Below are 24,535 nucleotides of genomic sequence, written 5' to 3'. Positions count from 1 at the left end.
ACTACAGAGGCCTTTTTCACATCGCTTTCTTGGCGGCATGACAACAGAGAGGGGTCGTGGGGGAGGCGGAGGGAATGAGCAGGACTACTGGAGGAGTAAGAGAGGAAGGGGTACAGGGTCTATTCGTATGCACCCCACATCCCCCCAACACACAATCAGGCCTGTATTGCATTTTGCAAATTTATACCCAGGATGTTGGTTTAGAGTGTTTCCCTGAAAAAAAAAACAGAGAAGGATTTTCTTTTTTTCAAGTACGTGTCTGCTTTCATGAGCAAGAGTGATTGAGGCAGACAAACAAACCTTTGTTTCCTAGCTCACAGATGCAAGGCTCGAGCTCTGATTTACACCCACCCTGAGACACGTTTGCACTTTTTTTTAATACGTTGAGACTAACACTGTAAGAAATACGGTACAACTTTGAAAAAAATATATGTATACAGTATATTATATATTTACTACTTTTTTAGTGTCGGGATTTAATAGAAAAGCAAATGTTAAATGGAAAGGATAAGGAAAATATCACCATACTGAGTGATAAATATTCTACACTACAAATCCACCAGCCTTTTAAACAAGCCTCTATTTTTCCTCAACATATTTGCACAGCCTTATGTTTGCAGTAGCTGGAGATCTGAACTCCTGACAAGAAAATCTATAGGCAGACACAAAGAGTCAAAGTCAAAGGCAAGAAACACAGAAGCTAAGGGACGCCAACTTGCCTTTGTCGTGTTTGAGATGGAAGCAGTGCACCATAGTTGTTGTTTACATTCCACAGATCCCAGTTTTTTCCTAAACTATGTGTGGCTGCTTTCCTGCGCTGGATTTTCATCGGACAACATCCCCCATTTTTTATGACCAAATGATAGGTTTGTAATATGTGCACTACATCAGGTTAATGTATTATATTGGCTGAGCTGAGAACCCAGTCAAGTTGGCAGGCCGCTGACAACTTGTTTACGCCAGTCCCAATTAATAATTAGTTTAATGATTTGACCGCTTGACATGTGCCCCGGACAAATGCGGGCAGGAAAATGCACACACAGTGCTGTTTGCATAAATCTGCCATTTCAGCTCGTGTTGAGGGGGAACAGAGGGATGGAGGTGGGGGAATTATAGGACTCAGATGTGTGTGATTGGCGGTTCCCTTGGCTCCCGGGGTTAGAGAGTTCAGAGAAAAGCCGATTACTGCTCTCCCTCAGGTCAGGCCTTCATAAATAAACAAGGCGAGAGCCTGAGGCCCGGTGTTTTAGTATGATTAGCATATCATACAGCCTATCGACAAGGCACTTATCATATTACAGCACGGCCTTCCTCTGAACACACAGAGGTTGCATGTACAGGGCTGCTGAGCATACATCTCTGTTCATTAGAAGGGTCCTCGGGGGAGAGAATAAATCATATCAGCACGTGGTTATGGCAGCGTAGCCGTTTGACTCGGTAATACAGTGGATGTTAACCACGGCCTTTAATAAGCCAGAGGGGAGCTGGCAGTGACACTGAGCAAGAGGAAGGGAGATGAGTGAAAGTGATGGGGAGGTTTGCCAGTGGTGGAGGAATATACTGAGTGTTAAGAAAAGAACTCTGGCGAAGAACAACTCATTTCACATGCGTGAAGACGTTTTAGTGAGATTGATGAATTACACTGAAGCATTTAATGAACTCGCAATCGAGGAGAGAATTTAGGCAGGCAGTACAGTTTAACCACGATGTGTTATAGTGTTATAGTGTTGTAGCATCCCCAACTCTCTGAAGTCCCTCTCTCCCTTAATTAGTATTTGAACTCATACTAGAGGCGTTAAGGTTAGTTGAACTTTCAATGAAAACAAAGAATTATGCTCATCTTCAGGTTCATAATTGTATCTTGAGCTTTTACCAGAACAGGTTTACATGGTGTCATTTTCAAAAACACCACATTTTTGTTGTACTACATTGCACAACATTGCTGAAGCTCATCTTTTCATCCTGTGTGTTTAGGTCTCGGTTTCAGCTACAGAGTGACACATCTCACTTCACATCAGCTAGATAACTCTTTCTCCTACTTTGGTCAGTCCAAGGCACGATTAGCTGGGAGACTTCTTCTAAACAAGGGACCAGAGATGGGAAGTAACAAAGTACATATATACACTTCGTTACTGTACTCAAGTAGATTTTTCAGATATTTTTACTTTACTTTACTATTTTTTTGGCGACTTTTTACATTTACACCTTACATTTTAACAAGAATATCGGTACTTTCTACTCCGCACATTTTACAAAACTGGCTCGTTACTTCAGTTTTGTACTAAAGGTGAGCTATCAGGTTTGACTGTGACATGTAGCAGAATAGCGCGGACACGTGCCTCACACCGCGAGCGGGCGCGCACGGCACACAGAGATAAAAGTGAGCGAGAGAAAAGAGAAGCTAGCTGTTCGAAGGATATCAGTTGAGATTTTGTCTGTGCATCTTTGAGAACTGTAAGTCATTTAACTGGTGTTGTCAGTTCATTTAAGCCTGTTGTAGTATTGGTCAATAGTTCTTGCAAATTTAAAAGTTAGCTTGTTTGTGTTCTTCACCTGTTACCTAGGTTACACCTGTTGGCTAGGTTACAGCTGTTAGCTTGGTTACACCTGTTACCTAGGTTACACCTGGCTTTCGATTTGATATAATGGTGATTGTTGAACGTCTTTGCTAATTAAGATAATGTGATTAATAGTGGGTTTATTGGTATTGTTGACTAGCGTATATGAATCCTATGCATTATGTATGGTAGCCTTTATAATGTTATTAATTCCATTTATTACCACACACACTGCCATAGCAGAGCTACCCGCACATGTTTATACTGACACTTGATTGTAATAAAGAATCAACAGAGAGTTGTCTCCGTCCGTGATTAACAGACAAACCTGGAGCCGGTTGGAAACCAGAATCAGCTTTAAATCTAGTCCTAATCTAGTCCTCACTATGTTTCAAATAATTTCAGTGGAGTTAGGTATTTTTGCGTCATCAATACCAAATTTAATCAATTGGATTAAATATACAGACTTCTCACAAAATTCCAACTGAATTAATATCTTGCTACTTGGTCAGAATCTTATTAACCTGGAGTCCTAGTCTCTGTCACAATAAATAGGCTCCATGTTTTAGAACTATTGGCAGACAGCCATTTAACATGTAGGTAATGGCATATAAAGAATAAAGAGCCTTTTCTTCATGTCAGCTGTAGTTTCTCAGCGTGCTCTCTAGTAACATGTGTCTGGTCCAGGTAGCTTTGTCCTTCACAAGGCTACTTTTACTTTTAATACTTTAAGTAAATTTCCAAGCCTCTACTTTGTTACTTTTACTTGAGTAAAGAAGTTAAATCAGTACTTCTACTTTTACCAGAGTATTTTTAACACAATTATCTGTTCCTCTACTTCAGTACAGGAAGTGAGTACTTTTGCCATCTCTGCGAGGGACACTTGTGGAATACCTGCAGAACAGGCACAGGAAGTAGTTCTTTTGGAGATTATGGTCAGCTAGTGTGTGCTGTAGCAGTGTTTTACCATTGAGAACAAGCTAGCATGGTAGCGCTAGCATGCTACAGTTAGCCTACCCGTATCGGCTAGTGACGTAGAAAGCCGTGCAGATTTTAAACTGCTCACCTGGAGGCTGACTGAAGGCAGAGGACATTGAGAAACCGTATCTCACTCAAAACAGCACGGATAGTTTTTTTTTCTTCCAAGTTTGTATTTGTGGAGAAGTACCAGATACACAAAATAACACCCCAAATCCCATACAAAATGTTTTTTTTTACAATATGGGCAACTTAACTAAAGTCTATTTTCCAACCGTCCTGAAACTAAGAACACCCTTATCATGCAGCTGCCTAAAGTCCCTGTAGGCCTATGTGTAGAGACCCAATCATATTTATACATGAAGAGGTTTGGTTATCAGAGACTGGCTGAATGTTCTCGTCCCCTGAACTGTGACCTTTGAGTGACCTGATGTTTTCTAAGCTTTCCCTTTGTCTCATCATACAAACAACATGGTGTTTCCGGAAATTCTACGACCATTCTAAGAGGCAGAGCTGTGATACTTGAGATAAATCTATGGATCCCTTTTCTAACACCATCTTGATCTGAACCAATAATTACCGCATGATTTGGGGCAGCAGTACGTCTGTTTCTGGGGACTTGGCTTGGGAACCGGAGGCTTAGACCAAGTTTGGAGTGCTGACAGGAAGCTGGTGAAATACGCCACTTCCACCCCTGAGCTACTACTGATGGGCCTGGGAGCAGGGAATTGAACACAGTTGGGTGTTCAAAGCCTTGCCTAGCCTCGGGTAATCCCTCTCGCTCTGACATCTCTCCATACATGAATGCGTGTGTATTAATCCTGATTGTGAATGTTGTATTTCGGGCCAGTGTAACATGAATCTCTCGCTTAGAATGATCAGTAAAGTGTGCTTTCATTTTCTTTGTCTTCTTCTTATCTTCTTAGATATAAGTATACTCTCAATTGCCCATTTTGAATGACTTTCATGTCTTGATTTTGGCCTTAATTTACAGTTTCACTCTTGGATCTTCTGATCGTGGTCCAGGCTACCCGCAAGGATGATCCAATGAACAGCGAAATGGAATAAAATAAGAGGAAAGGATCATAGAGTTTGGTACAGCGAACAGACAAAATAATGTTTCTTTGGATGATGAAATTAGCCCAGAAGGCATTATGACTGTGTCCTAAATCTGCATCCATGATGGAGTGGAAGTCACCCCGACTCTCAGACACGCTACTCAGATTTCAATTTGGGCAATCCTTTTCTCCTCAGCTACACAAGCTCAACTCACAGACCAGGGGCCACAATTAGCAGCTAGCCACTCTCACCAGGGAGAAAGAGCAAATGACATCCGCACCTAAGCCCTCCTAAGCCTGGGGAGCCGGGGCGCGGAGCAGCCTCAGTGCTCTCCACCCTCCAGTCAAGCATGGCCTCTTTAGGTGGTCCACACACTGGAGAGGGATGGTATATTTTAACTGTTATTAGCACTGCTTAGCCTCCGTCCAGGAGGCGGGAGTGCAGGGGATGACCCGCTGGGTGGATATACAGTAGGCTATAAGAGGTTAGAATGCAAAAACTGGAATATTGGAAGGGTGTTTTTCTTGGCTTCACGGTGGTGGCACAAAGCCGGGATCAGTCTAGGTGCCATGTGGCTAAACACATCCCGCACTGGCATGGATCTTATGCCAAAGAGAGAGGGACAGCAGACATCAGGAGCATTTAGTTTCAAACTTTATGAATAGTAAATAAATAGTCATAACCTGAGTTTATTTAGTTTGTTGTTGTTGTAAAATCTAACACAATTCAATAGGAGTATTAGTTTGTTCCTCCAGGGCTCCAGGAACTCCACTGTGTGTACCTGTCTGTCTGTAAACAGCACAGCACAGCACAACAATAGCATATTTTCACAAATCATCCCACTTCCTCCATGTGTATGTGTGGGTATGAATGTGTGCGTATTCGCATTCCTAATTGATGCCATCCCCTCGCGCCCACCCACCAAATTCCCCACCCATGCAAATTAGAACTTCACACACGTTGCGGCAAGCTGCCGGGTGCTCTGTGATTTCACACGACCAATTAAGGCCCTCTTGGCAGTTGTGTGAACAGTTTCATTAGAGGAGATAATATTGCAAAGTGAAATGATAAGCAATCATTATGATTAATGCCCAGACATTACATTGCTCGTTAATGAGGTGTAAATGATCTCATTATTTTTTGAAAGAGTACAGATTAGATTAAAGTGGAGTGGACAGCTCTCCTCGGTGTTCAGACAAGTTAGTGTTAATTAGGCCCAATCTCCAGGAGCAAATGAGCCGCAACCCTTTGGTAAACAATTAGGCTTCCATAGCCCCGGGCTGGATGGACAAGGATAGGCAACTGAAAGGATAGATCGCTGGAGAGATGGATGTTAAGGCGGTGTTAAAAGTCTGATTCCTTTTCATTGTTCTACAGCCACGCAGAATGAGGTAAATCATCTTTTATGTGCTGAACAGTAGAGTTAGAGATTTGGGGATTTTATTAAATATCAGATATCAGCCAGTTAGTATTGATATGCTATGATACAGTTCCTTCTTTCTTGACTACATCTATATAACCAAAAGATAATTAGAATATGACATTAATATGTTCTTTATACTTCTCTTTTACGAAATGTTACTATGGAACAACAGTAAATGCATTACTGAACAGAAGTGGACAATTCTTGAAGAGATGCTTGGCATGCAATTGCAAGTGAACAATTAACAGTGAGGCTGATATTATGTTATCATATTTTGTATGTCTTTGATTTTCTTTATTAAATCCTCAAGTAACACTACTCTGGCCTGCTCTCTGCATTTGGGTTGTACGCATACTCTGAAAGCGTGACATATACAATATATCAGCAGCCTAGTTATAGAAATATTCATATTGCTAAAATCTGTTTGCACAACTGTAGACACAATCCATTCATAGGTAGTGGAAAATTGACAGCTAAGAGAAACATATCTGACTTAAAAGATTTAAAAAATAGAGTTTTTGTGCCCCAGCCCCGATTCTTAGACACGAAAGTGCTGGAGCTTCTCTCAGCATAACAGAGCACACACTCTTCAGGTGCTGTGGACGACTTTAAGGAAATAACAGTAAAAAGGAGGGACAATTTTGAAGAAGTATTTCCTGAAAAGAGTTCATGCTTTTAAATGTCAAATGCATTTGTTGTGTGTTGTTATTGATTCTTTTCATTTGAGTTAATCAGCAATGAAATGCATTCATTCAACAAGACCTAAATTATTCTTTGGGATTTATTGTTACGTTGTTGAACACAATGGAAAATGTATTAAAGTTTGTGTTAAGTTGTGGTAAGTGTGACATTTCATTATCCAGGAACAGGAGCACTTTCACAAAGACAGATCTTGATGTCTCAAAGGTTAGAACAGTGTCTCGGTATCTCATCCAAAGACTGACTGGAGCAGCCACAGTGGGAAATGTCTGCGTCTGACAACATTGATTTGCCATCCTGTCCTTTTGTCTGAAAGATATGCTTAGATTATGACAAGAAAAGCGATGCTGTAATCCTTCTGCCATAGGAGTTATGTTTTAGATACATGAGGCCCTTATCGGTGATTGATAACGCTTAACTCAAAAACATATAGAAGCATTAGGAACATCAATATTTTGCCAGCGAATGAAGGTGACCCCTGGTTCCTGTGTTTGCAGTGTGTGCGCGGAGGGCTTTGATGGTAAATTTGTAAGGGTGGTTATGTGGGGAGGCTATTATGGATTTGCTATCTTGGCCTGAAGTGTTTGCGGCTGATTATGTGATTAAATCAATAATAATTTCTGTTTGGACTCCTTTGCTCCTCTGCTTCATCTTCTTTTTCCTGTGTAGTTGAGCGGAACGGTGGGTGGGGACTCGTGTACCCAAACACAAATGCAGGCACAATCACACACACATGCACACACACGCACAGTCACAAACAACTACACACAGTGGAACAACAGCCAATGGGACATTACAGAGCCCAAAAAGTTGACATGATGGAATTCCATCAATCAGAATAGGACATGTCAAATGGCTTGAAATCGAAACGTTTCAATGGCGTGTGAACATTTTTGATCAATTAAGGTACGTCATGAAAGTTTTTTTAGCACAAGACAAGTCCAGTTGAAACACCCAGGACAAATCATTTTCCACAAAATAACACACCTAACCAATTTGGGACCCTCCTCGGTGATGCAACGCTCCAAATAACACTAAAGAAGATGCCCAACGCCTCGGCTGTATCTGTCTGAACATTCCTTCCTCTACACCTCCGGTCCTGGTTTGGTGCCGACTTGTGCCAGCCACTCCTTAGCAACCGCCGTCGCTCTCTTCTCTGGTTCTGCCAGGTTTTTTGTTGTGTCTAGACTCCAGGAAATGCAACATTACATTTGTTTACAACCAACAGGAACTAGAACCAGAAGCTGTTACGTGATTAAAGAGCTCTACCCTAGAGAGTGTGTGTGTGTGGCTCAACCCCCTGGGTTTGGCAACCATCGACCCGATATAGGCATACCAAAATGGAGAACGAGAGCAGAACTGCGGTCCGTCTCCCTTAGATGAACAGATTTCGTACAACGCAGCATTCTTGCTAAGATTCCAGGGACTGAAAGTAAGTTAGAAGGCGCCAAGTTTGTGTGCTTGTGTCTGTTTTGTACAATATATACTGTATTTATGTTGGTGTGTTTGTGAATGTGACTAAGTATCTATAATATTCATTCAGTGTGTCTGTGGCGGCTTGTGTGTGTGTGTGTGTGTGTGTGTGTGTGTGTGATCGTGTGTGGCTGAGTTAACTCACAATCCCTCAGCACCCTCTTAAATCTATACCCAATAAAAATCAGCGCCGTCTCGAAAAACAAAACCCAAGGAAACATCTGTAAAACATTGATTTTGCAGATTGCAAACCAACTGCATGGCTAATGAGAAAAGAAATCATTTTTGATTAATTAACCTAAAAATTGGAGAATCTAAGCTGCCACCAGGGAGATGACAAGTGCTGCAGGCCTGATCACACAGGAGGAGGACATATTGTAGGGCTGCTTCCAGGGGAGAGGTATGGCTAACCCTTTACAATAACCCTCACAAATACATGCTACATTAATAGTTGTATTACTGTCAACAGACATTGAAATGATTATTAACCCTTGTGTTGTCCTTGGGTCATATTTGACCCGTTTTCAATGTTTTTAGTACAAGAAATATGCCTTTTTTACAACCAAATTGCCCAAAAATAATTTGGATACAATATGTAGTGTGGAACCCATTCAACATAAGAAATAGTATGATTATTTCTAGTGAATGTTAAGTATTCTTTCATTTTATGGCATTTGATTTTTTTTTTTTTTATTGTATTAAAACCTTCACCACTCTGTGATCCAATCAACATCCTCTGATCTGAACTGATATGTCAAAATTATTCATAATTTCAGCTTTTAATAAACTCAAAGATATCATTTAAATTATGAATTATGGTTTTGTTCACAGTTCACAGTTTAGTTTATTTCACACGTCATCTTTGTATTAACTAAACAATTTCAGTAGGTAATATGATCATATGTATGTGGCTTAAAAAATAAAATACAACAGACAATACGAAATTAAGTTTGTTGTCCATTAATTTGATGCGTTGAAAAAAGTGCCAAAAGAAATTAATTTTGAATTTGGACCCAAAAGGACAATAAGTTAATGGTTGACGGAAGACAACACGAAGGTTAATAGTATTTACTAATTTATTAGTAATGCAATACTTTGTCATTTCAAACTGTATTGTAACACACATCACAACCTTTTATGTAAGTATTTGTTAATGATTACCAAACGATTTGTAAACCTTTGCAGAAATTCATTAACAAACATTATTTTGATGATATTATGAAGTTGCAACTGATGATTACTATACCTTTTTAATGGTTTATACATTCTTTGGAAAGCATTGATAAACACTATTGTCAGTGCAAAAATAACCAAAGATTATTGATTTTATAGATCCTCCCAAAAGATTAATAGGGGCCAAATGAACGTTACTTGATGCAATATAAACCACTTATTAATCACTAATTATTTATCATAAGCTTTAGTTGCAACTTTATAATAGCCATCCCAAATCTATGGTTTACAATAAGTATAACCCAAATATAAACTACTGACAAAATACTATCCACAACTGTTTGATGTTAGACTAAAACAATGGTAAAGTATCATAAATTATCATTAGTAACACATTAGTAAACGGGGCCAATACCAGTCATGCTTTTGACTGGTGACCCATTCAAATTGCACAATATCTACTCACAAGCCATCTTTAACAGTTGCATGTGTGTGGGTTATGAGCACGTTGAGGAAAAAGCAAAAGAAATAATTTGTGTAAAAGTCAGAGGCCCGGAGAGGCCACAACATATCATCTGCTTTCATACACTGGTAATTGTTGTAACTCGCCTTACGTTTATTGTGTGACCTCTTGGGAGCGACTCTGCCACAGGTGAGTGAGAAAATTATTTTATTTTTGAAGATAATTTTTGGGGCCTTTTTAGGCCTTTATGGACATGACTGCAAGGGGTTAGGGGGGGGAATGGCATGTAGCAAAGGGCCGTAGGTTGGAGTCGAACCCCGGGCCCGCTCCCTGCGCCAAGGAGTAAACCTCTTTACATGGGCGCCCGAAAATATCTTATTTTTTAAGTTAGCCTAAACGGACCTTAAAAATATTGTTATCGCTTTTTATAAATATCAGATTAATTGCTGCTCGGGGCGCCTTTCCATGGGCTGCCCCCCCCACTCTGACATCTCTCCATTTAATGCATGTATAGGTACTGAGCATGTGTGTGGAATTCAGGCCTGTGTGTAATGTGTGTAATATCAACAGAGTGTAAATTGCCATTTCCCCTTGCAGGATTAATGTATACATTATTATTATTATTATTATTATTATTATTATTATTTGTCATGATTGTATAAGTCACACAGGTGAGGGCTAAAAACTCTTAAAACTACTTTTATATTACACTGTTATATACACACTGTAAACACTAATATTATTTTATTGTCACATGCAAGTCTTAGCAATATATATACAGTATATACTGTTTAGTGTATATATATATATATATATATATATATATATATATATATATATAGTACATATTCTCTTTATAAATACTCACCAACCCACTTCTTTAAGTTATTATCCATGCAGTAATTCGCTTTCAGAATGTTCTTATGTCTCACTAAATATCTGATTTCACCAAAATGTTGGTTTATTATTACAGGACATTGTGACTATGTTTAGGGAGCGAGCCGCTATGTCCCATCTGACCTCTCAAGCTTGCATTCCAAGACTGCAAATGGCCAGCTGGGAATTATAAGAATTATCAATAAGTTGGAAGTTTGTTTTTAACCAATCAAAAATGAGGTAGCTTCAGCCATTCACTGTACATGAACACAAAGGCATGCAGTTTGAACAAAAACACACACTTATGCTCAAGCGCTGTATTCTACTCTCACAAAGACACACACACACCAGCTAAGTTCTCTGCACTCACAGCACAGCTGGTTCTCCAAGGTCAATAAGAAACTTGGAGTGCTTATTTGTTCATGTGTTTTATTTGCTTTCTAATACAGCCGAGGCTCTGATTTGACAGATCTACTTGAAAAGAATCATAGCACTTTAACGTCAAAGAGCGTGGGAAATTTCCACTCACCAAAGACATTTTCTCTCCCCTTACTCTTTTTTTTAATTCTATTAGTTTTTCATAATTCATTACCATCCAGATTATTTCCCCCGGTGTCTTAATTCCCCCCCCCCCCCCCCCTCAAGAAAGCACAATGGCTGTACCCTAGCAGCTCACTAGGGTGATGCAGTAACTACCTCCTACCCTCTGATGGCTACACAATAGGCCATTGTAAAGCTGTTTCGCCATGGATTTATAGACCTAGTCCTGGGTTTCCCAGAATGCAATGTCACTCTGTCACGCCGTCATCAATCTGCTGTCTCTCACCAAAGACGAAGACAGGGTGGGGAGGAAAATCACCGCTGAAAAGTAGCGTAGAGTGATACTTCTTTATGCATGATCTCATTTTTATCAGCTGCCTGTCTGTCAGAGGTAAAATGTGTTAACACAAAGAGCTTCATTTACTCCAGGCAGTCTGGCTGCAGCCACATCCGACATCATCTACTAGTTCCAGATTGGACAATTAACAAGGGGCTGGTTGAGTGCCAACTGCGGCCATTGTAGCAATTGGATCCACCTTTTAATGCCAAAGTTTTTCCAAAACATTTAATCTTCATTAAGCTATTAAATCTGCAGCCCCGTTGCCCCTTTCAAACATTAATATTCACTCACAGCATACTCTTTCAGTGTAAAGCAATGTAGGCAGATTTCTGCCGATGTCTAGTAATCCAAATACTGTGAGCTGTGCCATTATAAATGAAATCGAATTAGGTCTCCCTGCTGTAGATCATATCCTTCTTTTTCCTAACACACATGTTCAACAACAGCAGGCCGCTGACTAAGACTACACACTCCTATCTCCGCTCCCGTATGAACTGTTACCTTTCAGCGTCACTTCCCATGATCTAAACTCACGGATATTGAAAATCATAGATCAGCATCATAAAAGACGTCGGGGAGATTCAAGACACAGAATCTCTGAATGTGAATGAATCAATTGAAAAAGAAGAGAAATCCTAAATCCTTGTGATTAATGTGCTCTCAAACCCTCTCATAGCCATGGTAACCAGGGCAGTTTGCCATGCCATTTAGAAGATCCAGGCCCTGACATAAGAGTAGCATTTTTTCCAAGTCTCTCACTGATCCATCTCCTTTGTTCAAAGTCAGTTGGAGTCTTAATGAGTTTTCAGTCTCCGCTCTTGTTTCAAGCAGGAAACAAAACCAGATCTGGCTTAAGTTATAACGTGATTACTTCATAAACAGCAAACATCTTTACATTGATTCAACTTTTCATAACTACTCTGTTATACGCAGAACACACTCATGTCTTGGTCCTTGGATACTTTTTAATAATGTTTTTTGAAAGCCATCACAAAGGAAGTCTTGTGTCATGCTGCTGCCACAACAAATGAATCCTGGACTGTTGTCAGAGAAGGACATCAGTATTGGATTTGACACGGCTAATTCTTCTTAATGATCACAAACATGAACATAAAGACCAAAGATTAATATGTCCTCGTAAGGCATTCCAGAGCTGAGGTTTTAGAGGGAGAGACCCAGAAGATTTTCACTGCAGGGACATGCTACTGTGACACATAGGCAGGTCAAATGTTGACACGCAGAAGGACAAAATGTCCCGGTGTTTTTACCTCTTTTTTCTATCAACTGTTTTTAGTTATGTAGTAGGGAACAACTTGGAGAAATATGGCAAAGATGTACAGGGCCTGTAAAAAAAAAATAACAGATAGTGTAAACTGGTAAAGCACTTTCTTAAAAATACCAATGAATCTTTGTGGTGAATTCAACAAAGTAAGAGCAGTGTAGTTATTTTCTTTTATACACCCAATAAAATTGAATATTTATGCCTAACAAATGTATCCTTTCAGGTCTATAGGAGGACATATACACCCAATAAAAGTAGAGCGTACGCATTTTAGATGTACATAAAATAGAATAGAGAATGGAATAACAGAGTGTAGAGGCGGAAGTAAATGACAAGTATAGACGTAAAAAAAAAGAGAAAGGAACTCACTTACTGCGAGAGAGCTGCAATCATAAGTCTGCTGTTGATGCCTCGGTTCTGTCAGCTACCTGATGTGTGCCTTCTTTAATTTACTATGTCAATAACAGTACTGTGGAAACCCAACCAGCATGATGGATGGAGACATTTTACATGGACATCATTCCAAGGTGTCAAATCTTGAAAGTAGAAAAAGGGGAACAAAGTAAATGTTGTGAGAAGTAACATTTCTAAATCAGCTTACATGTGATTTCTGTTCATACCCACTGTTTTTATCATTATTTTTGGGAGCTGGTGCTTTACTTTGAGACCTTTTCTATTTATGAGGCATCAACATTCTGCTCAAGTAATTAGTCACCACACTCAAGGGGGAATGTAAATGTTGTTTGTTTAGTGCTGTACCTGCATAATTCTTTGGTTTGGGAAAAACACAATCAAGTTGAAGATCAATCTTAAAACTTAAGCTTTAATGTGCTAAATCTACAAGTTTCTTTGCTAATGATAAGTTAAGAAGGAAAAGCCAATCTTTCATAAGTCAAATCTTGCAGGCCGGAACGTACCCAGTCACAATTAAATAGACTTAAATTGTCCATGACAGAAAGATGTTGGAAACCTTTGATTTACCTCCAATACAGGCAAGGACTTGGCGGTTTTCTTAGACAAAGGGTCTTGACAGGAGGCCACAAAGTTCAATGAAAGCAAGAGTGGAGAGGTGAGCATTGATTTAAAAGACAGTATTTCAAACTGCACCCTAGAGTACAGAGCAGGGCCCTCACACTGATGACACTCATTCTTCAGGGAAATTCATGTTAGTTGGTGTCTAGACATTTTATTAGGCTACTTGGCCAAAGCACCAAGGAATGGCCCCATTTCAAAGACTCAGCTGACTACTTAGAGAGAGGCATGAAAGTTCTGGCACAGTGACATCTTTCAATCACACCAGCCTTCTTTCTGGATTAGCTCAATTTGTCTTAATTGAGAATCAGAGGTATTTATCAATTTATATACTGATAAAATGAAGGCAAAGTCCCTAGCACCTGATCTGGTTTCATCTGCAGCTATTTTTATTGTCTCATGTGGAGAGGAAGCTTGCATAACAAATAAGTCATCACATGCTTCATGTACATCTTCATTTATTCTGTTTCCATTGTACTTTTTCCCATTTGGTTCTTACATTCCCTTTTACATCACCCTTTTTCTACTGCACTGGCGCCCAACTTATCTACTTGTGAGCTATGTCACAGGGTGCTTGTCTATGACTTCTGACTAGGTCAATCAAAGTGTTGAAAGTTCACCTGCTTCAAAGGTTACAGATGCAAAGTATTTCAAAAGAAAATGCAAATATGATTTTACGGACCAGTGATGTATATGTCAACATGAGTCTTTTTACAAACTGTTTTCTGAGGCTTTTTCCAAGGAAAATGTATGAAGGAAAATATATGTACTAAGGTGGAATTACTACTGTATATTGGAGATTGGTTCAACCTCTGGACTAACTCACAGCAGTAAAGAAGTAATTAAAGGTCTTATATTGTAATGAAGTGAATTGTCCTTTTTTTGATTATGAAGCAGGTTGTGGTGCTATGTGAATATTGTGAAAGTATTGTAACACTATATACAGAGAAACACACACAAGCTGTATTTAAAAATGATGCCTTAAAACGTAGAAAGTGCCACTAAGTGCTGTAACAGTCATTCCCCGGCCGCAATGACGGTGCAGAGACTCTGACAGTGCAGATGCGGAAGACCCAGAAACACTGACCAATCAGAGCAGACTGGCCAGTTTAGTAAGAAGGGGTTTAAAGAGACAGAAGCTTAAACATGGCATTTCATGCAGAGGATAACTACAGGTTTATTCAGACACACAGCATAAGAAAGTAATTTGTTTTTTGAACATTAAAGCATGTAAACATGTTTTAGTAGAAACCCAAAATACAAGTACGAACCGGAAACTTAGCCTGATATGCTTTAAGGCCAGAATAAGAACTATTGTATCTATGTGTTTTGTACAAGCTGCTGTTCTTGCTTCAGAAAATATTTTTCATTAACAGAAAACAAAACACTTTTTAGAGAGTTGTCAGTAATTACATACAGCAAAAGCATTTATAAAGTACAACTATAAGTTGTATTTCAGTGTTGTGTTTTAGCTAAGGGCTTGAAGAAAGACATTCATTCAAGAAAAGAGTCAAAATATTTGCTTTAAACAGAGAAACTGCCTCCCTAAATGCATTTGCTATTACTTAATTTGTATATACAAAGACATAGACTTCCAGACAAAAACACACACACACACACACACACACACAAAACACACACACACACACACACTCAAGTTGATTAGCAGGGTTCCTGTGAGTGTGTGTCACGTTTTAGTGGAAAATTACAGCTCTTTCAACAATTCCTCAGTCGGAATCCCATTCTAAAGTGGATTTTATCTGCAAATCACAATTATTTTGTTCATGCTCTGTTTTAATGGGCACCCCCGCTGGGCTGAAGAAGACACTTCTCTATTCATAAATGTATTTCTGCTGGGAAATCATTAACTTATTGTTAGCGGCGTGACTGATGGCTTATTGACATGACAACATTCAACCAACACTTTTGTCTTTGAGCCGTACATCCATATCACTGAAAACAATGTCATCTACCCCATTTCCACCACTCCCCTCGTGTGTTTGAGCTTAGTGGAAGGCTTTTCAGTAACTGGGGGAAAGAAAAAATAAAAGTGCCCGGCAAAAGATAAGTGAAGGCTGGGTTTCTGCAAAGACTGGAGAGGTTTTCTTTATGATGACGAATAAGAAAAACAAAAAACACCAGATGCCTCAGTAAATAGGACGGGAGGGTGTGAGATGACGTTACACAGAACTCTCCGACAGACTACTTCTGTTTGTGTCAACTCAAAGAGAATAGCGATAAAAAAGCCTTAAGAGTGGCAAAACAGAGCAGAGACGATGAATTGTGTGTAATTTCTGAGAAGTGAAGCGCCGTCTGATATTTATGGCTTGAGGTGCAGGAGAGTCAGCTTCAGACCGTTTGCACAGATGGTGGCCATCCTTGGTCAACATTCAAATAAAAACCGAAATGAGCGTCCCTCTCTGTGTCCAGCTATTTCTCTGTCAGTGAATGCAGACACAGATAAAAGGAGGGGGTGTAAAAGTGTTTAAGTAGGCACAAGTTGTAAAGGAGAAAAAAAAAAAGCAGAATCGCTATTCACTGCTTGTGCAATCCTTTCTGCCTTGTTGAACTTTATTAAATTCTGTCGTTCTCTCCTTCCCGTCTGGCTCCCTTTGTCAGCTTCTTCTCATGCGTAACTCTTTTTTTTTCTTCCTTTTTTTTACAGAGGTGTTGTGGAGGTCAGTCAGGCTGAAAGAATGTGGAGGTGATAATCATACAACAGTGTACCAATAAGAATCCCACTGAGATGAATCCTTGTCAAAAATAGAGAGTGGGGAGTTTAAAAGTCAACTGCTTATTGTTCACAAAATGTCTGAGTTAGGCAGGGTCTCTATATCCTAAAAATGTACCAGGGGCTGTGTTCACACTGCAGGTCACAGGGCTGGAATCTGAATTTCCACTCATATTGAATATTAGGAGCGCTTGTTGTACTGCAGCTAATACCAATATGAATTTACCATTCACACAAATCCCAATTCCTAATGTGAAAAGCAATGGCCACAATAATATAGTAAGCACATATTCCTCTTTTACCTGTTTTTATCATATTTCAGCTATGTGGAGTCACATTTTGATTAAATTGACACGTTATCAAAATAAAACATGTACTGTGGCGAGCGAGTATGGCGGTGTTATAGTTTATAGGGATCCCGTCTAAATACACTATACAGTGTGTACATAACGTACGACTAATAAATATGTTCCGCAGATGTCAAGAGCTCACACTCGACTCTGCACCTCCTTGGGTCCTCAGCCATACACTCGCCAAGTGTGAAGTCAATCGGCTGAACCGAATGCCAGACACACACACACAGGCAGAGACTTCTTCCATTTTCATTAGATGACTAACACTAAAAAGTATTGAATTGGTGTCCAACACAACAACATACATGTGATGTCATTGTGCTAATTTCAAAGTAGATTAAAAATACTTAAAAATGTGTAAAAAAAGAATGCCACAGGTAAGAGTTGAAGAAATGGGATATGAATACATCCAAGATACTTCACATCCTGGCGCTGTATACATGACAAGGTATCTTAACGATCCTGTCTCCTTTAAAGGTGTTGCACTCAAAAAACTAAAAATAATAAAGGTCCCATATTGTAATAAGTGAGATTTCCATGACTTGTTTGAAATATAAAGCAGGTTAAGGTGCTTTATACACACTCTGAAAGAATCAAAACACCCAATCCACAGAGTCCCATATTCCGAGAGTGTGTCTTTAAATGATTCATCAGGATATCCTATATAAAGTATAGTTGTAATGTCCCAACTATACTTTATATAGGTAGAAAGTTGAGCTAAAATGCCGTTATGGTCATTCCCTGCTGCAATTACAATGTAGAGACACAGAGAGCGCAGATGCAGAAGACCTGGAAACACTGACCAATCAGAGCAGACTTGGCTTTTTAAGGAGCACGGTTTAAAGAGACGGGCGCTAAAACAAAGCGTTTCAGACAGATAGGGTATAGAGGTGTATTCAGGCAGAAAGTAAGGGTAAAAAGGTAAGTTGTTTTTTTAATATTAAAGAAAGTAAACATGGCCTAATAGAAACCCCAAATACATGTGTGAAGCGGAAAATGAGCACAATATGGGACCTTTAAAAAAAAGTGGACTTGGATTGCTTCCACAAGTCATTCAAATGCTCTGATTATCGAGTACAGTACCTCATACATTTTATTTATAAAATTATTTGCAAGAAAATTTACATTTTGGGAGGAATGTGATGCCCCACAAATTTAATTTTTTATCAATAAAAGTAAGAAACATGAGTGTAAGGACACTGAGACACTCAGAAGGGTATAGTTTAAAAAGGCTTTATTATATTTCTTGGCTAAAACAAGGTAGTAAAACAAGGTAATGTGTTGAGGTGTTGGAGCCTTCATCAAAACAAGTATTAAAGGTCCCATGGCATGAAATTTCACGATTTCTTTTAACATTAATATGCGTTTCCCCAGCCTGCCTATAGTCCCCCAGTGGTTTGAAATGGAGATATGTGTGAACGGAGCCCTGGGTATCCTGCTCAGCCTTGCTCAAATGGGCCAATCTGGAATCTGGCCCCTTATGAGGTCATAAGGGGCCCCTTTCTCTGCTTTGCCCGCGCCTAGAGATTTTGGCCCACCCATGAGAGAGAGACATTGTAGCTTTCAAATGAGCAAAGGGGAATTGGGCCAAGGCAATTACCCCAGCCTGCACCTCCCCCCCCCCTCCCTCAAAAGCTACAGACTCAGAAATGGCACATACTAACAGGTTGTCACATGACATATTCAGCAGTGAATTAATCAGCAATAGTCAATTAATATAAAGACAAAAAAAGCAATATCAACAAGAAACAATAAAAAAAGCAAAAAATACATACCAAACATGTAATGGTGAGTAAGTAGGAAACATTTGTAGCGAACATGAGTCACAAACAAATTAAAAAACTATGTTTTTTTTATGCTTTAGCTGCAAGCTACTGTAAAAGTGAACATTTTTGTATACATATGGTCAATCAATGAGAGCACTTAGTTTAGGTTATAAAAAAAAAACTTGGTTATTAGATGAGAAAAAAAATGACTTGAAGTGCACCTTCTTCGTCTAACCAAAGGGCCTAAGCATACACATGTAGGACTTGGGAAAGAAACTCCCCAGTGTCACAGCATCTACCATCCCCACATATTGCTTGATGTACGTAAACGGGGCACTTTCTCCACAGGAAGTGACTTTTTGAACGAAAGGTTTATGAGAACGACCTGGAAGAAAAAACTTTGGCATTAAACATAATCCAGGCTTCAATGCAATTTCTGTCAAAACTTATCTGAGAAGAGAACTCAGTAATGTAAATGTATTCCTTGTTAACAAGGTTGAATCTCAAACATTATCTTATCATAGCTCCAAAAAAACACATACTATCACAAAGATCCCCAAGGTTTTATGTAAGAATGAATGTCAAGAGAGAGTGGACTCATACTCGTAGTGAATTAAAAGACAATGTAGTCCAGGATGTCTGTGTGAATCACAGCTGCTCTGCCGTCTTTCTTTTCTTTCTTTGTTTTCTGTCTGAGAAACAAGTTTGTTCTGGAAGTATGTCTTTAGTCTGGCCATTCATTACAGCAGCTATGAAAGCCAGGCTAATGGATATGAAAGTCCAATCAAAGTGGCAAGGAAAGGGAGATTAGGGATGAGTCACCGTATTTCTTCCTCTTGACAACCATGCCATGCCTTGCAGCATCTCCAGAGACATCGCTGATTGATGCCTATCTTTCATCAGTCCAGCTTTAATCTGACATTCCACATGCTTTGTAATCATATCAGCAGAAAATCTATATCACATCAGTCTCTGCTTCCCTGTTCCCCACCTGTGGAGCAGAATACACTTTGAAAGAAAAAACTGACAAAGCTGACAGTAGTGAGAGGTACGTTGTTATCTATTGATCACATTGTGAAAAAAACACACATATATATATAAAAAGACTGAGAGAAGATGAAGACGGAGGGTAAGAAAAGGCTGCTCCGGGAAAAACAAACAGTGATTGTGAAGTGACATTGTGGGAAGAAGTGGCGGGCTCTCTCCTGGTGCCGGCCAAACAAACAAACAGAGAAGCGAGACAAAGTGCAATCACTGACCTTTGTTCAAAGAAGCCATCTAATCTGTTTCCACTTTACTTAATTAGAAAAAGCAGAGGGATTTTTAATGTGCACAGTGTTAATGGGAAACAGCTCACAGGTGCTAATTAAAAAGGAAGAAAAAAAAACAAAAAACGGATCTCTTTGGTAACTTTGAGTTCATTAATCTATATATTCATCCATTACAAACTTAGCAAAGTTTATCTCTGATTATATGTACGTTATTTTTAAAGCCACATAAGGACTCAAATACTATAACACTTCATGTTTGCCAATATTTTGCTACTCAATATGTTATATAAACAGTTATTGTGAGCTATGCATCACGCGGTCTGGCCTTTGTCAAACCAGGGAGCTCGGTAATATAAGCTCTGTCTCTCCATGGCGGATGGCTTTTCCCCACTGAAGGCTACAGCTTTGTGAAGACAGACAGTGATTAACCACTGCTTTACAGGTTTTCACAGAGTTACCATGTGTGCCCTTGAGGAGGCAAATACATTCATTTCCTCTTCCACTTTGACTGTTAAAAGAAGCCGGCACTGAGCTGCCAAAACAGCGTTTCATGTCATTTTATCCGGCAAGCATTTGATGGACAGCAGGAGGTGGCCAACTTTAATAAGAAAATCCTAAAAAAAATGGCACAAAGTTTTTTAATGCAATGCTAAAAATATCAGGTTAATATCAGATTAATGTTAGAGCATATTTATTCAAAAAGTGCTTTCTGAAAAACCAAACGTTTTAAAGAAAAAGTTTGAATGTGTACGTCCACACACACACACACACACATTCACACACACTCACACACAAACGACACATAATTTAAAGTACATCCATAATCTTCATTTATAGAATTAAAAGATGTTTGTGCTCCACTTTCATCTGACAGATGTAGAAATAGTTACTCTGCAGATAAAGATGTTTAGTAGACTACAATATTACTAATAATGTCATAAAACATAATGCCTTTAAATTGATTCAATTAACAGGACAATACATACATACATACAAACATACATACATACATACATACATACATACATACATACATTCATACAGTACATATACATACATGCACACATACCTACATACACACCTGGACTTAAATTAACACCTGGTCACTTTATCACTTTAACACTGGACTCAACACTGACACTGATAATAATTTATGGTTTTTTGGGTCTTTATTTGACGTATGTTCTTATTATTATTATTATTATTATTATTATTACTGTTATTTTGTTGTCTTTATACTGTCTTTTTTATCTATTTTATTGTTTTTCTTGCTAAAACTGCTGCTAGAATTTCAATTTCCTCGCAGGAGTCATCCCAGAAGGATTAAAAAAAGAGAAGTCTAAATCTAAGTCTTGACCAACCTACAGTATATCACCTATAAAATAGTTAGAAAAGCATGTAGGTCTGCCCTAACCAGCACCAATTTGGAAATTATTCTTACATATTAATCAGCAAAAACAATAATACAATATACAGTCCCATCCAGAAAAAACTTCAATGAATGATCAGCCATAGTCTGCATATTTTGTCAAATACGCCTCACTCTCGCAACATAAATTGCGGATTTTGGCACAAAATAATCAAGGATAAAGGATTTTTGCTCGCAAAAATCACATAAAAAAACTCTAGATTTTTCTGGAAGGACTGACTATAATAATGTGCATGGACACTTCTGTGTGTACTTAAAGGCCCTGAACACTTACTTGCACAATGAGCTTCATACTGTGAGTGATTGGAACACTTTTTTGGACCATTTATTTATTTTATTTCATTTTTTACAAAACACAAATGTCTGTATTGTTGTCACTGGCCTTCACACTAGTCTGAATTTTGCCATTCTCTGTTAGAAACATGTAATGTGTACTTCTTTGTACCAATCCGGATTGAACAACTCTTGAATCAGAATCAGATGAAAGTGTTTGATAGTTTGCCCCCCCCCCGCCCCTTACACGGTCCCTCCCAATAAAGCAGAGTACCTGCTTTTTAGGGTGTAATGCATAATACTTTTAATAATAATAATTAATTCATAATAATACATTTTTTAAAGATTTAAAAAAAGACTTGTTTGTTGTTAAGATTGTTTCTTATGTTGTCATGAATATGTAATATTAGAGTGAAATACTTCAGATTTTATATTTTGAATCCAGGACTTTTACTTGTAATGCAGTATCTTTTACAGTTCATTATTGTTGCTTTTAATAAATGAAGCATCTGAATATGTCTTCTACCACAAGTTGAGGTATAGGTTTTACGTTTTTAAATGAATGTGTTACAATAGAACTGTTTTCCTTAATATTCACAACAAGAAGACAGCAAGACACAAAAACACACAACGCTTCCAACGGGACCCATAGGACCCAGTAGCTGATGAGCTCAACACCATGCTATGCACCCTTAACCACACTAAAGCCCCTCTTGCAAGGGCAGTGTGTGGTCTGCCGCTCGGGGAACGGCAGGGGATGCAGGAAACAAATTAGCTTTCGTGACCTTGGCCCAAGTTTCCCTTGCAGCCTTCACCCCTCCCCCCCTCCTCCTCCTCCTCCTCCTCCTCCTCCTCTCTGGCCTTCATCTGGCCACTTCAAGGGTCAGCTGGATGACAACACGGCTCTGTTGTCCGCCACAGCGGGGATATATTCAGATGAGAAGTTCACATAGGCCAGACATGCATTGAGGGGAACAGGGTTTAGGAGTTCCCTTTATATATGAGGTCAACTGGATGTGGTTAAAATGATTACTGGTCGTACAGTGTCGTGCGTATGATCCAGAGCAAACAAAACATTTTTTTGGGGGGGAGAATACAGGAAGGGTGTGAAAAGAGGGTCATGTCTTTTGGTCAGTGGTGGAAGAAGCGTTCAGATCCTTCACTGAACGGTGCGGTAAGCAATGCTGGGAAAAGATTGTTGATGTTTGAACTCAACTGCCCAACAAATACAGTTTTAATAAGTTTTAAAAGTTTTAGAACTTTGGATATTTACTGCCCATCATTTGGGCTCGCCCCACCTGTCTTGCGTTGACTGACTCGCTTGTGTTGTTTAGTTGTGTGTCTGACCATGCATGCTTTCTAACATCCGCCCAACTCAACCTCTGATTGGCTTAGCATTCATGCATTGTGTCATGCACTGGCCATTAACCTAAAAAAACAACAGTAAGAACAGAGATCTAGCTGGTCTGATGAAAAAACAGCTTCAAATATAGTAATGCGCCGCATTTTTTGGCAGAAACGTTACTACGATGGGAAGAGTAATCAGTTAGATTACTCTTTATTGAAAAAAGTAACTCTGTTAGTTATTCCCGTTAGTGTCTGAGATAGGGTCAGCAATGGTTAGAAATAGGGTTAGATGAATGGGCTGTGCGCCTGACAGCTGCCAGGCAGAAAGAAAAAAAAATACAAAAAAACATTTGTGAGCAGTAAGAATAATATCTGTTGATTTGAATTGTCTGTTGATGGTGATTTGTAACCCACGGGGGCAGCGAGACCTGCTACACTTATGTAAGTGGCCTTAAGTTTCTACGTGTGCGTGGGTCGGTGTGTGCGACTATCTCTTTAAGAGGACAGCAGGGCCGGCTCCGTGGGGAGCGTGTGGTTGAGCGAGTGAGAGAGCGACGGCCATTAGCTGCAAAGCAAGTATTGGTATTTGCTCTAGAGTCACATTGAGAGAAACATGGTGTCTCCCCTGTGCTTTCTGACCACGGTGGAAAATCCCCCCTGCCCCTGACTCATCCCAAGAAATGAGTCAGGGGCAGGGGGGCGTGGATGCAAAACTGACAAGCCAAGGCCAGGCAGGTCAATAACAGCTGTTGCTGTCTGCGTGGCTGCAACGTGTAGTCACATTTTTTAAGAAGTGCTCGTTAGGCTACGGCGTAGGGTCCGTATCACCACGTACCTACGTGTGTATGGAATCCATTTAACATAGAAGCATTAGTTGACCTCAAAAGTCCTACATTGAAAATGTTACTTAAGTAAAAGTATGTACGTATCATCATAAAAATGTACTTTAAGTCAAAGTAAAAGTACTCAATGCCAAAAAATTCTCCCATTTTAGAAACTGTAAAGGATCCAAACAGTTCTGTCAGTCAACTAAGTGTAGGCCCATACATTTTGGGGTATTTTAATTCATAATAAAAAATCTTATTTAACAAAGTGTATGTGTTTTGTGTGCAAAAGTTTTAATTTTTAAAGTTTCAAAAGATGCCAGAGGACTGTAGTGAAGTAAAATGTAAAAATGTTCTCTCTTAAATGTAACGGAATAAGAGAAAGTGGCATGAAAATACTAGACTTAAGTAAAGTGCAGTACTTGAGTAAACATGTATTAGTTACATTCCACCACTGCATTTGGGTCTCTCTACAGTCTGAGCAAAATGAATCAAGCAAGGCTTTGTAGAAGGCGCTAAATGAAGACAGCTGAGCTTCAGCATGGGCTGAAACAGGGACATCCCTTGAAGAGAAAGACATTTCCTGGCAACATGAAGCAGGTTTCTTGTCCACCCACAGTCTGCAAGGTCAAGATTGCTGTCACA

Source organism: Etheostoma cragini, chromosome 6 (assembly GCF_013103735.1).
Source record: "Etheostoma cragini isolate CJK2018 chromosome 6, CSU_Ecrag_1.0, whole genome shotgun sequence".
Lineage (NCBI taxonomy): Eukaryota > Metazoa > Chordata > Actinopteri > Perciformes > Percidae > Etheostoma > Etheostoma cragini.
This window is presented reverse-complemented; position numbering follows the sequence as displayed.